The sequence below is a fragment of the Carlito syrichta genome, unplaced genomic scaffold (assembly GCF_000164805.1).
Source record: "Carlito syrichta isolate Samal-C Ts95f unplaced genomic scaffold, Tarsius_syrichta-2.0.1 Scaffold95507, whole genome shotgun sequence".
Classification (NCBI taxonomy): Eukaryota; Metazoa; Chordata; class Mammalia; order Primates; family Tarsiidae; genus Carlito; species Carlito syrichta.
This window is the reverse complement of record NW_007039603.1, coordinates 26781-38906: the sequence shown is the minus strand read 5'-3', so window position 1 is coordinate 38906 and position 12126 is coordinate 26781. Positions and strand designations below refer to the sequence as shown.

Here is a 12126-nt window from a genome sequence, read left to right as displayed (position 1 = left end):
TAGCCAAGCTGAGCTATGTGTGTGGATTGTGGGTTGTTTCTGGGAATTTTGATGTGAGTTGTTTGTATTGCAGAGCCAATGTAGTATACTGGGATGAATGTGTGTAATGTGGAGCATGTATGTGTATGATGGGGAGCATTTGGTCGACCTGGGATGAGTCTTTGTATGAATAAGTTTCTGTTTCATGGATATGTCTGTACATTTTAGTGTGTCTAGCTGTTGTGTGATGAGTCTGGGTGTTATGTAGACACTCTTTATGATAGATGCTTCTAGGTGCTATAGGTTGGGTGCAATCAATATGGATGTTATAAGGGAAGAGTGGCGAGAATATGAGTTGTGATGTGAATTTGTGCTTTATGGGTGATATTTTATGAGCTGTGTGCTGATTCTAGTTCTTTCAGATTAAGTCTTACCATTATGGTCCAGTTCCACATGTAATAGCAATAGCAACATGATCAGTGAACATCAATATCACTAATTCTTTACTAGGCATTGTTCTAAGCACTTTATAGGCACTTACTCATTTATTCCTCTTTACAGCAGTATGAGGTAGGTACAAATATTATTCCTAATTAATGGCTCAGCAAACTAAGACAAGAGAGACCAAGAAACCTTTCCAAAATCAAAAAATTAGTAAGTGATGTATGTGGGATTGGGACCCAGACAGTCTGAGTTCTGAGTATAAACTTTTAACCATAGAAAGAGTCTGGGTATTGTGGGCCAAGTTTTGTATTATGTAGGTTAAGTCTAGGTGAATTAAGGCTAGTATTTGCCTTGTGCCAGCCTGGGCACTATGCAGAGGGTTTTTGCATTGTAAGCCTGGTTTTGCCTTGTGTGAGTCTGGGTGTTTCAGGGTAAGTCTGCATGTTGTGGGATGAGTTTATGTTTATGTTGTGATGTAACTGCATTTAGGAGGGGTTTTGTGCTTAGGAAGATATCTCTGCATGGTATGATTTATTTAGGTATTACAAAGCAAATCTGTGTGCTGTGAGTCCTGTGGTCAGATGTGTGGTAGTGTTTTGAAGTAAGTCAGATTTATGGACAAGCTGGGAGATGTGGGGCACATAATTCTTTATGGGTCAAGTATGAGGTATGGGAAAGTAAATGTGTTGTGGGAAGGGTGCTCTGTATTTTAAGGTTATACTGTAAATTTTAGTCTCATGGATTTAGGAGCATGTTTGTAAATGGTAGGGGTTTTCACATGTTATGAGACAAAAAAGATGTGTGATAGGGTGTGTTTGTATGATGTAGGGAATATCTATGAGTTTTATATGTGTGTGTGTGTGTGTGTGTGTGTGTGTGTGTGTGTGTGTGTGCTGTGTCATGGGTCTATGTCTTGTGGGGTGAGGCTGGGTGTTGTGCATCTAGTCTGGGCATTGTGGGATGGGTCTGTGTATTATGGAGCAAGCCTGTGCATTGATAAGCAAATTTTTTAACTGTGACGTAATTCTATGTGTTGTGAGTGGTGTCTAATTTAGTGTTCTGTCTGTGTTCTATAGAGCATGAGGGTACTATGGCAGGGGGTCTGTGTGCTGTCAAGTGTTTCTAGATGTTCTGGGGCTAGTATATGTATGATGTGGTGGAAACTTTTTGTTGTCAGATGATTCTACGTGTCTTGGGTAGGCCCTTTTTACTTTAGTAGTAATGGTGGTGATTGGGTAGGAATGGAGGATGATTGTAATATAAGTAAACAATTCTCATAGTTTCTATATGCCTGGCACTTTACTAAACACAACATATCTTGGTTCAATTTATTATTCACAACAACTCTTTGAAATAGATATTCCTGTTATCTATGTTTTTCAGATGAGCAAACTAAAGAAAAAAGAAATATACTTACCCAAGGTGAAAGAATTAGCAAGGGATGGGACTTTGATTCAAACCCAGGTTGTCTGGGTCCAGGACCTTGCTCACAACCATTACACAGCAGTATCTCTGTTGTAGGCCAGAGTGGTAGCTCAGTAGTATGGTAAAATATGTTTGTCCACTATGATTTAAATCCTTTCATTGTGAGAGTAATATGTGTGCTGTATTTCTACACCTTGGGAAATATTTATGTGTATGGTAGGTTTTGCGTTTATAGAGTAAGTCTGTGTTGTGATGCAATTCTATGCATCATATAAGGAATCTATGTGTTTACAGGCATTCCTATGAATCTTAAGTCACTTCTAAGTGTTATGGGTGTGATTTAGCATGTTATGGGATAAGTCTGTGCACTGAAGGGCTTGTCTAAAAAATTAAGGTGAGTCTCGGTGTTCAGTGATGTTTGTGTGAGTTGTGAGGCAAGTATGTATTTTGACAGGTGAGTCTACATTTTGGTGGATTTCTGTGCATGGTTGGACATAGCCTATTTTGTAGGCAGCAGCTTCAACAATGAAGTCAGTTTATACGACTGGGGGAAACCGGAGAGTGGTATAGCAAATGACTTCATGTGTTTTGGGACATGTGTTTACATTGTAGCCACTGCAAGAAGCCTGTTTTTTGTGAAATGAATCTATATGGCAGTTGTGTGTTTGTGACATAATTCTGAGCACTGTAAGGGGAGAGTGTTATGCTGTGTAATGTGTTTGTATTTTGCAGGTAGCTTCAGTGGTGGGTTGAGGCAGGGTACTGTGAATCACATCTGCGACTGTGCCCCGATGGGTGAGTCTAAATGCTTTACAGAAAGAGTATATATTGCAGCAGCATGAGTATGTCTGCTGTGGAACAAGTCTGTCCATTGTAGGGCCAATTTTTATGCTATGTTCCCAAGCTGTGTGCATTGTGAGGTATGTCTATTTTTCAGTGTGTGTCTGAAGAATCTGAGGTCCATTATGGTGATATAGGGCAACAGTATGCATTGTGTGGTGACTCTGTGTGTTTGGGGGGAGGTCCAGATATTTTAGGGCAAGTGAGTCAATTGTGAAGCAAGTATTTGTATCGTGTAGTAAGTGTGTGTTGAAAATTGAATTGGCACATTGTAAGACAAGTTTGTGTGCTGTGGCACAATCCTGTGCATCCAGGAATGCTATATGTGCTGTAGGATGTACTGTTGCATCTCTGTGTTTATTGTTAGATTATCTGACTGCTGCAGGGTGAGTCTCTGTACTGTGGGTTTAGTCTGTGTTTTGTGTGGTGAGTCTGCATGATCTGGAGTGTGTCTGTGTAGTGTGGAGTGAATATATGTCATGATTGGATGGTCTGTGGCCTGTGGTACTTGTCTGTATGCCAGAGGGTGAATCTGCCTGATGTGGGAGATTCTTTGTGTCATGGTATGAGTCTTCAAGTTGTGTCATGAGTCTGTTCTGAGGAAAAGTCTGTGTTCTGTGGCAATAGTTTTTGTGCTCTAGAGCAAATCTGTGTGCCGTAGGCAGAGTCTTTGTTTTGTGGTGAGAAAGTGTTGCATGACGAGAGTCTGTGTGCCATGAGGTGAGTCTGTGTGTCATGAGGTGAGGTTGTGTGCTCTTGAGAGTACCAATGTGATGTGAGGGAAGTCTGTGTGCCCTGGCAAAAGTCTCAGTCATAGGTTTAGTCAATGAGGCAAGGGGGGAGTCTGTATATCATGAGGAGTATCTGCGTGCTGTGGGGGAGAGTCTGTGTGTTATGGGAAGACTCTGAATGCTATGGAGAGAGTCCGTGTGAGTCTTTTGGCTTTGAGAATATGTGTTTTCAGGATAATCTGTATTCTGTAGGGCAAGTCTTATACTGTGTGTGTCCTAGGAATAGTCTAGGTGATGTGGGGGACAGTGTATGATGTTGGGGATTGCCTGTGTGTCATGGGTAGATAATTTAGGGTGGGAAGAGTTTGCATCATGTGGATGGCTCAGTGTCCTCTGGGTGTGTCTCTGCATTGGGGAGAACATATATTTTTCTGGGAGAATCTAGTGATATGGGGAGTGTCTGTGTGCTCTGGGGAAAGTATTTTTGCTGTGTGCCTTGGGGTGTATCTGTGTATTGTACGGCAAATCTGTGTGCTGTGGGAGCAAATGTGTGTTTGTGTTATTTCGTCAGTGTGGGCATTAGAGGGTGAGTTTGTACATTGCTAGCGCAAGTCTGTTTCTCTTAATATCTACAAATAATAATTGACAACACTTACATAATGGTTATTGTGTACCAGACACTATTCTAGAGGTGTTATTATTATCCTCATTTTATATCTGAGGAAACTGAGGCACAGAGATTAAATAATTGTCCCACAATCAGCTAACAAGTGGCGGAGGTTTGAAACCAGGCAGTCTGCTCCCTGTTCCTACACTATTATAAATATCCTTGGGGACCTGAGGACATCAGTGCCCTTAAACGTTGGAAAGACTTCGTGATTCACTGGTGAACATATTGAGAGGAAGAAAAAGGAAGTGGCTCAACGCCTCCCAAGGTTTTTTTGTTTTGTATTTTTTAACGCAATGCTTTATATGCAATAACAATGGCAGTTTAGCGCAGAAAAATTGACATCATGTCTGCCAAATAACTCTTTCAGCCACTGCAGCTCCGACCCCTCCCCTATCCCCACAGTAGCATTCTGCTACTGCGAAAGAGCGAATGCGCTTGCCCTGGCAAGCTGCGGTTGCCAGGGTAACCAGCCTCCACTCATAAACAAATCACAGCCTAATGCGGCAAGTCAGGAAATAACTGAAGCTGAGGTTGTGAACCATAGGAGCTCCTTGCAATAACCGAGGCAAGGCAGCCTCCCATTCATGTGTCACCACTTTTTTTCTTCCAAAATATGTAAAGCTAGAGGTCAGGGTCAGGAGTCAATAAAGAAGACTTGGTTGGGGTCGGGGGTGGAGTGGTCAGTAATAAGTAGTAGGTGATTTTAATTGTCAAATCTCTCTGTGGGCAATATTTTGCCCATCTCCTACTAAAAAACCGCGTCGTTTATATCATTTGCCTTCTACCTGCAGTGAAAAGAGGTGGATCATTGTGGTGTTTCTATCTAGAGGAGGAGATGGCAGTCAGTGGTAGCATAGATTTTGGGACTCACCCTAATTTCTTTAAATCCCCACATCATACGATTGCTAACAACAGTAGTCCTCATATATTTCTTACATTTCTCTCTTATATCACGTAAAAATGAAAAATTAAAAAAAGCTCCAGGAACTGAATCCAGACAGCTTTAACTCTCTGAGTACCTGAGAAGTAGAAAAACAGGTTAAAGGAGGAACTTTAGGACTTACACTAACTACAGAAGTTTTTTTTTTTTTTTTAAGTATACAATTGGGATATCAGGTGTGTCTAAGAAGACTAGGACACCTGGAACAATAGTTTTATATATTCGTATTCCTCAATTTAATTTGTAAAAAGCACATGACAACAATAAAATTTTCAAAATTTTTAAAATAAAAAGTCCTAATTAAAAACAACTGCCCTCAGCTGCCACATGCCTAGGATTCTTGAAAGGCATAAGCTGCCAGAAGCTGCAAGAAGGTAGAAGTAGTATTGTGGAATGTAACCATCTTGGGTAAAGAGAAAATGGCCGACCTGTGGAAAGCTACACCCTATCTAATGGGAGAACAGTTGTTGTCATTTCAAATCAGTGGAGGAAGGTTGGATTATTCAATAAATGATGCTGAAACAATTGGTGACCTATACGGAAAAAAAACAAAATTAGATCCTACTGTATACTATATAACAAAATGAATTATAGATGGACTAAAGAGTTAATGATAAAAAAGAAGCAATTAAATGACCAAAAAAAAAAAAAAATACAAGTGAATACGCTCATCAAAGGAAAGAAATCATAAGATCAAAATTAAGAAATGTGCCTGTCTGAGAGTGTAAAGTTGTAAAATGTCAAAAAAAATCACCACAATAGATAATAAAAATCAATAGGCAAATGACTGGAAAATAATGTGTTTACTGCATATGATAAATAAATTACATGATATGTATTGAAGGGAAAGAAACCTTAAACTGGCTCATACCATTTGATCCAGGAATTCCACATCTACGAATTTATCCTGGGGGAAAAAACAGAAAAGCACACAGAAATTTATATTGAAAGATATACATTATTTGTGACAGCAAAAATTGCACATAAAAGCATTCAATAATTGGACATTTAGTGGAAAAACTATATGATGGAAAATTATGCATTCATAAAACATCGCATTTTTGTGGAATATTTTAAAATATGGGAAATTGCTCCCAATATATGTTTAATAAATAAAAAAGGTCAAAACTACATGTATATACGATATTCATTTTGTATAAAAATATACATGTCACTGTATTTATCTGCATATATTCAGAGAAAAGAGACTGAGAGTTACTATGGTAATATAATTATCTTTCGTTTATGGGGTTATAAGTAATTTTTATATTCATCTTTAGATTTTTCCAAATTTTCTACATTGAGTACGATATTTTTACAATAAAAGGAAAACATCATTTTTAATGTGTATAAAAGTACTGGGAGCACAGAGAAGAAAGTCTAAGAACGAAGACTAAATACTAATGTAAACCAATGGACGGTCACACAAAACAAATGCATTACGTACTACAGAAAGAATACGGCATTATTTGCATGTTAGTATGTATAGAATTTCTTATACAAGATGGAGTCCTGGAAAATTTTCTTCACCACACAAGAGAATGATCACATGTCCCTGAATGCGTCAGTCACTCTCTTTGCCGCAGTGCTCTGTTCCACACCCCCTCCCTTTGCTTTCAATATGTTTGCTTCCTTTTCCTCTGCAAAACATGCTACTAGCAGACATGTTCAACTTGGCAAAATGGTCTATCTTGTGGACTTTCTTTTAAGCTTCTTCATTTTTATTTTTCCTCCCTGCTGACTGCTTTGTCATATTACTCAAAAACCAATCTATCTTCTTTCTCTTTCTTTCTTTCTTTCTTTCTTTCTTTCTTTCTTTCTTTCTTTCTTTCTTTCTTTCTTTCTCTTTCTCTATTTATCTATCATCTATCTATCTTTTTTCTCCCTTCTTCCTAATCAAGTGTCAAAACAATCTGAATTTTAAATAAATACAAATACATCACTTCACCTTTTAAAAATGTTTTTTCTTGCAGAAACAGATCTACAAAAGCATTCGCATTTAGGCATATTTCAGATACAAACATAAAAGCTTTGTTGAAAGGAATCTTTGCTATCTTTCTCACATCCTTTACAAAAAGAGAAGCACCAAGAATACTGTCTTTAATATACAAGTTGATGCTCAAAAATACTAATGATATTTTTCCTCTGAAGGCACGGTCACAATATTTGCTGTTTCTTTTTCTTGATTTTTTGTCCAAAAGCCAAATTTTAATCTTTCTCATTCAACACACGTTCACATTTCACATAAAGCAATCAATCTGAACATTATTCCGAACTGCCTTCTTCCTGATTTTCTCTCCAGTACAGACATCCAGTCACATGATTTTCTTAATTTAAAAAAAAAAAAAGGCATGGCATTCTTTTTCCCATTGCAAAATATTTTTCTCATGCTCTCTCAACACAGAAAATAAACCAGATCTGAGAACATCTAATCTAAACATCATAAAGTTGACATATGATCCTGAAGGCAATTTCCCACTTTAGTAACATCTTCAATTAAATCTTATTTTGAGAAATATCTTACCAGAATCACAAGGAGAAATTTCTGTATTTCCTCCTAGCAACTCATTCACTGTTTAAGAAGAAAGATTGAAACTAAAAATGACTATGCAATATTTAAAATTTAATTAATCCATTTTCCCAATGCCACTGATTGAATCAGAAATTCCTACACAGTTCTGTATTATTCCAATCTATCAAAATATGGCACTTGCTTTTAAAAACATAACCTTGATATCTATTTTACAAAATATTTCTCAGCTACTTACCAGTGGCATGGTCTCTGTCTCTCCACCAGCTCTGAGGCTTGTCGCACTGAAGGGGTGGGGGCAAAACAGCAGCGCAACAGCCACTTGAAAATGAGCTATGCTCTGAAGAAGGGATTACCCCTAAGGAAAAAAAACAAAATGCCTTAAGATTATCCTCAAAAATCCTCCAAAAACATGAAATCATACCAAACAGTATATGCTAAAATGTGCATGCTCATCAAAGGACAGATTTTAATAGCTAAACCTCAGATTCAAAACACACTTAAATTGCCTTGATTTTCAGTGGAACCCCTACAAGACCATTGGATTTTGGCTCTCCCGTCTCCTAGCAACAGTCTTATTAACTTTTTTTTTTTTATCATGCAGTGGTCCTACTAGGCATCAGAAGACATTGACAATATCTAGCATCTAATTATAAGCGTTACCATTTTGTTTTTCAACATGCATTTCCCCAAGGCTAGTAATAATAAAAGTCAGAAATTCAACAACAAATTCTCTAGAAGAAGCTTTCTAATTCAAATGACATTCCACAGTGAACAACAGAGATTTTTCTGGTCCCCTCCCCTTGGTGCAGTGATGTTATTAGACCTTTGCTCTAATATGAATGTACTTAATGCCTTTGAACCATACACTTAAAATATTTAAAATGATCAATTTTATGTTATGTATATTATACTACAATAAAATAAGAAAGCACCATTTGATTACTCCAGAAATATGTGTTGAATCTCACCACAAATACAGTGCTGGAGGCAAAGATTTAAAAAGTGAATGAAAATCAGTCTATACCTCTTCTAAATATTAATAATAACAATTTACACATGTAGCAAAATAGAGGGATTTTGTTGATCTTATTTTTTTCCTTCATTACTTTGGGTAACATTTGTAAGTACAGTTGTTACATGATCTGCCCAAAAATATTGGACTCCAAATGGGAGGAGGAAGTAAAGCATACATATTTAGCTTTTTATTTTATTTATTTATTTTTATTTTTAAAATTTTGATCTTTTTATTTTTTATTTTAGTTTTTTTTATTTTAATGATGTGGAGTACAATTAATGATGTGGAGTACAAAGCAGGATATAAAAATGTTCATTATGCAGGTACCCTTGTTGATGAGGTGTACTCTCCCTCCCCCAGCAGATTTCCACTACTGCCAATCCCACCTTCCCCACCACCCCTCAGCAGTTTCCTGCTACTGCCAATCCTTTTCTTATAGTATTATGATAATTGTTCAAGGTCCGCTTATGAGTGAGAACATATGGTACTCAGTTCTTTGTTTCTGTGAAAGATCACTCAGTATAATAGACTCTAAGTCCATCCAGGTTGCTGTGAAGTTCATGATTTTGTTCTTCTTTTTGGCTACATAATATTCTATCGTGTATATGCATCACATTTTTTTAATCCAATCCTTTTTTGATGGGCAACACGGTTGGTTCCATGTTCTTGCTACTGTGAACAATGCTGCGATAAACATTTGTGTGCAGGCATCTTTTTAATAGAGTGATTTGAGTTCTTCCAGGTATATTCCCAGTAGGGGGATTGTGGGGTAGTATGGAAAGTCGATTTTCAGATCATTTTGGAATTGCCACACTGTTTTCCACTAGTTTATACTCCCACCAGCAGTGTAAAAGTGTTCCCTTTTCACCACATCCTCTCCAGTATCTGTTGTTTTTGAGTTATTGATGATGGCCATCCTGACTAGAGTTAGGTGGTAACTCAGTGAGGTTTTAATTAGCATTTCTTTGTTGAATAGTGAGGCTGAGTATTTTTTCATGTATCTGTTGACTGCTTGTCTGTCTTCTTTTGAGAACTTTCTATTTATATCTTTTGCCTACTCTATAATAGGAATGCCTGTTTTTTTTCTTTTCAGCACGTTTGAGTTCCTTGTAGAGCCTAGATGTTAGTTAAGCCTTTGTCAGACATACAGTTGGCAAATATTTTTTGCCAGTCTGCGGGCTGTCTCCCTACTCTCTTGATGGTTTCTTTGACTTTGCAGAAGCTTGTCAGTTTGATGAGGTCCCACTTGTCTATCTTATCTCTTATGGCATGGGCACTTGGGATTTTGATCAGGAATTGGTTGACAGTTCCAATTTCCATAAGGGTGTCTCCTGTATTTTCTAAGGTTCTTGTAGTTTGAGTCTTTAATTCATTTAGAGTTGATTTTTGTGTATGGTGATAGGTAGGAGTCTTGTTTTAATCTTCTGCATGTAGTCAGCCAATTTTCCCAGCACCATCTACTGAATAGATTCTCCTCTCCTAGTCATTGGCGGTGGAGGCTTTGTCCAAGATGAGCTGGTTGAGAAATTGAGGTTTTGCTTCTGGAATCTCTATCCTGTTACATTGGTCTGTATGTCTGTTCTTGTACCAATACAAATCTGTTTTGATTATTGTAGCTTTATAATAGAGTTTAAGGTCTGGGAGTATGATACCTCCAGCTTTGTTGTTGTTGTTGTTGTTAAGGATTATTTTGGCGATTCATATTTAGTTGTTTAACATATAAACATATATTTGTATATCTCGACAGATAATATGCACTTACCTTTATTTTCACAAATTCATTCACCTCAGAAAAAGTATATAACACTACATTATTACATAAGCTGTTTTTTAAAAATTAATTTATTTTTTACAAGATAAGAAATATGTGATAATCCAGTTTAATATTTTACACTAAAAATGACTAAGACCATTTGCTATACAATTATTATATGCCAGGGACTTTTCTAAGTACCAAATGAATCTGAAGATATTATTATCATCACATTGCACTGATAAAGAAACTGGAGAACATTACACTGATAAAGAAACTGGAGAAATTAAGACACAGAATAAAGACACTAATTATTCTTACCTAACCTCCATGCTGCAAATTACTACACAGTTGCATCTCAAACATCAGAATTTTTCTTAATCACCTCAAGTATCAATTTTTTAAATGAAGACTAGAGGAACTTATTCCCAAATATTTTGTTTCATTAGGCTAGGAGTAAGTCCAGAAATCTGTATTTTTAACAAATGTCATCATTTGATTCTAACCAAAAAACCCAAATATAATCTTTGTTATTGGTGAATTTATGAGAAGTAAATTTTAAAGCTATGTATTGTAGGACACACACAGAGTCAAATTTAATAAAATTTGAACATCCAAAAGAATAATGATGGTAGTTGACTATAAAAATTGAATTAAAAGAACCCATGAGTCCACAGTGATAGTAAAAAAGAAGTGGCAATGGGATGGGGAATTCCTTTTTTATAAAATAATAATAGTTTATATATTTGTAAATAATGCCAGAATTAATAAATGATCATATTAAAACCATCATTGAAGTAACTGATTTAGGCAATGTTCATCAAAGCATACAAAAACCATTAGTCGAAATACAGAGGAAGAAAATATTCACAATATTTTAAAGTATCAGCCGTAGGTTATTAATTAATTACAAAACATTAAAATGTGCATTTTCAATAGAAAGATTTGGCATACTACAATTTAATCGATTAAACATCATGTCACCAGTAGTAGCACAAATTGAAATGTACCTTCTGATGTGATGAAATGAGAAGCACATATCACCTATTTAGTATTGCCAAAAATATTTGATCTGAAGTATCAATCAGTAAATTCAGATTGTGGAACATTCTATAAGACAACTGACATGAACCCTTGAAACTGTCATTGTAATATTTTTAAAAGGAAGAGAGACAGAGAAACTATCATATATGAATAAAGTTTAAATAGATATAACTACCAAATGGAATTTGTTATCCTTAATTAACACCTAGATAGAAAACAAAACAGCTATAAAAAGACATTTTGGAGACAATTAGGGACATGTGAATATCGACAATTAGATAACATTGCCTCAATGCAAAAGAGTTTTGGTATGATAATGTAGGATGATAGACTTGTTCTCATAAGATACATGTTAAAGTATTGGGAAGAGAAGGGTCATAATACCTACAAATTACTCTCAAATAATTTAGAAAAACAATAGAGACAGATATAAAGTAAATGTAGCAATATATTAATAATTGATAAACCTAGGTCAAGTATATGCAGGTGTTCACTTGTTTTTTTAAAAAAAAATTTTCCATACACTTAAAGCACTTTACATGAAAAAAATTATTAAAAAGTAAATGAAAAATAAATACTGTGAGAAAAAGAATTATTGCACAATCATTTATTTAAAGTTCAAATTCATTTAAATTTTGGACTTAAGGAAAATCAGGTTTGTAACCTCTCAGAGGCATAACTTTCCATATGGACATCTTGGATGATTATTACTGTCGGCCCTCCATATACAAGAGTTCTGCTCCCCTGGATTC

The 12126-nt window shown here is 36.1% G+C and overlaps 1 long non-coding RNA gene across 1 annotated transcript in view; it reads right to left on the bottom strand.

The window, feature by feature from the left end:
• LOC103264120 overlaps positions 1-7832 on the bottom strand; it is a 50406-nt gene extending 42574 nt beyond the window's left edge. The window contains exons 1-2 of the long non-coding RNA XR_504552.2: positions 7798-7832; positions 5901-5936 (exon numbers count right to left, since the gene is read on the bottom strand). This is a non-coding gene — a long non-coding RNA (uncharacterized LOC103264120). The remainder of the gene's footprint in view (positions 1-5900; positions 5937-7797) is intronic.
• Positions 7833-12126: the final 4294 nt, after the last annotated feature.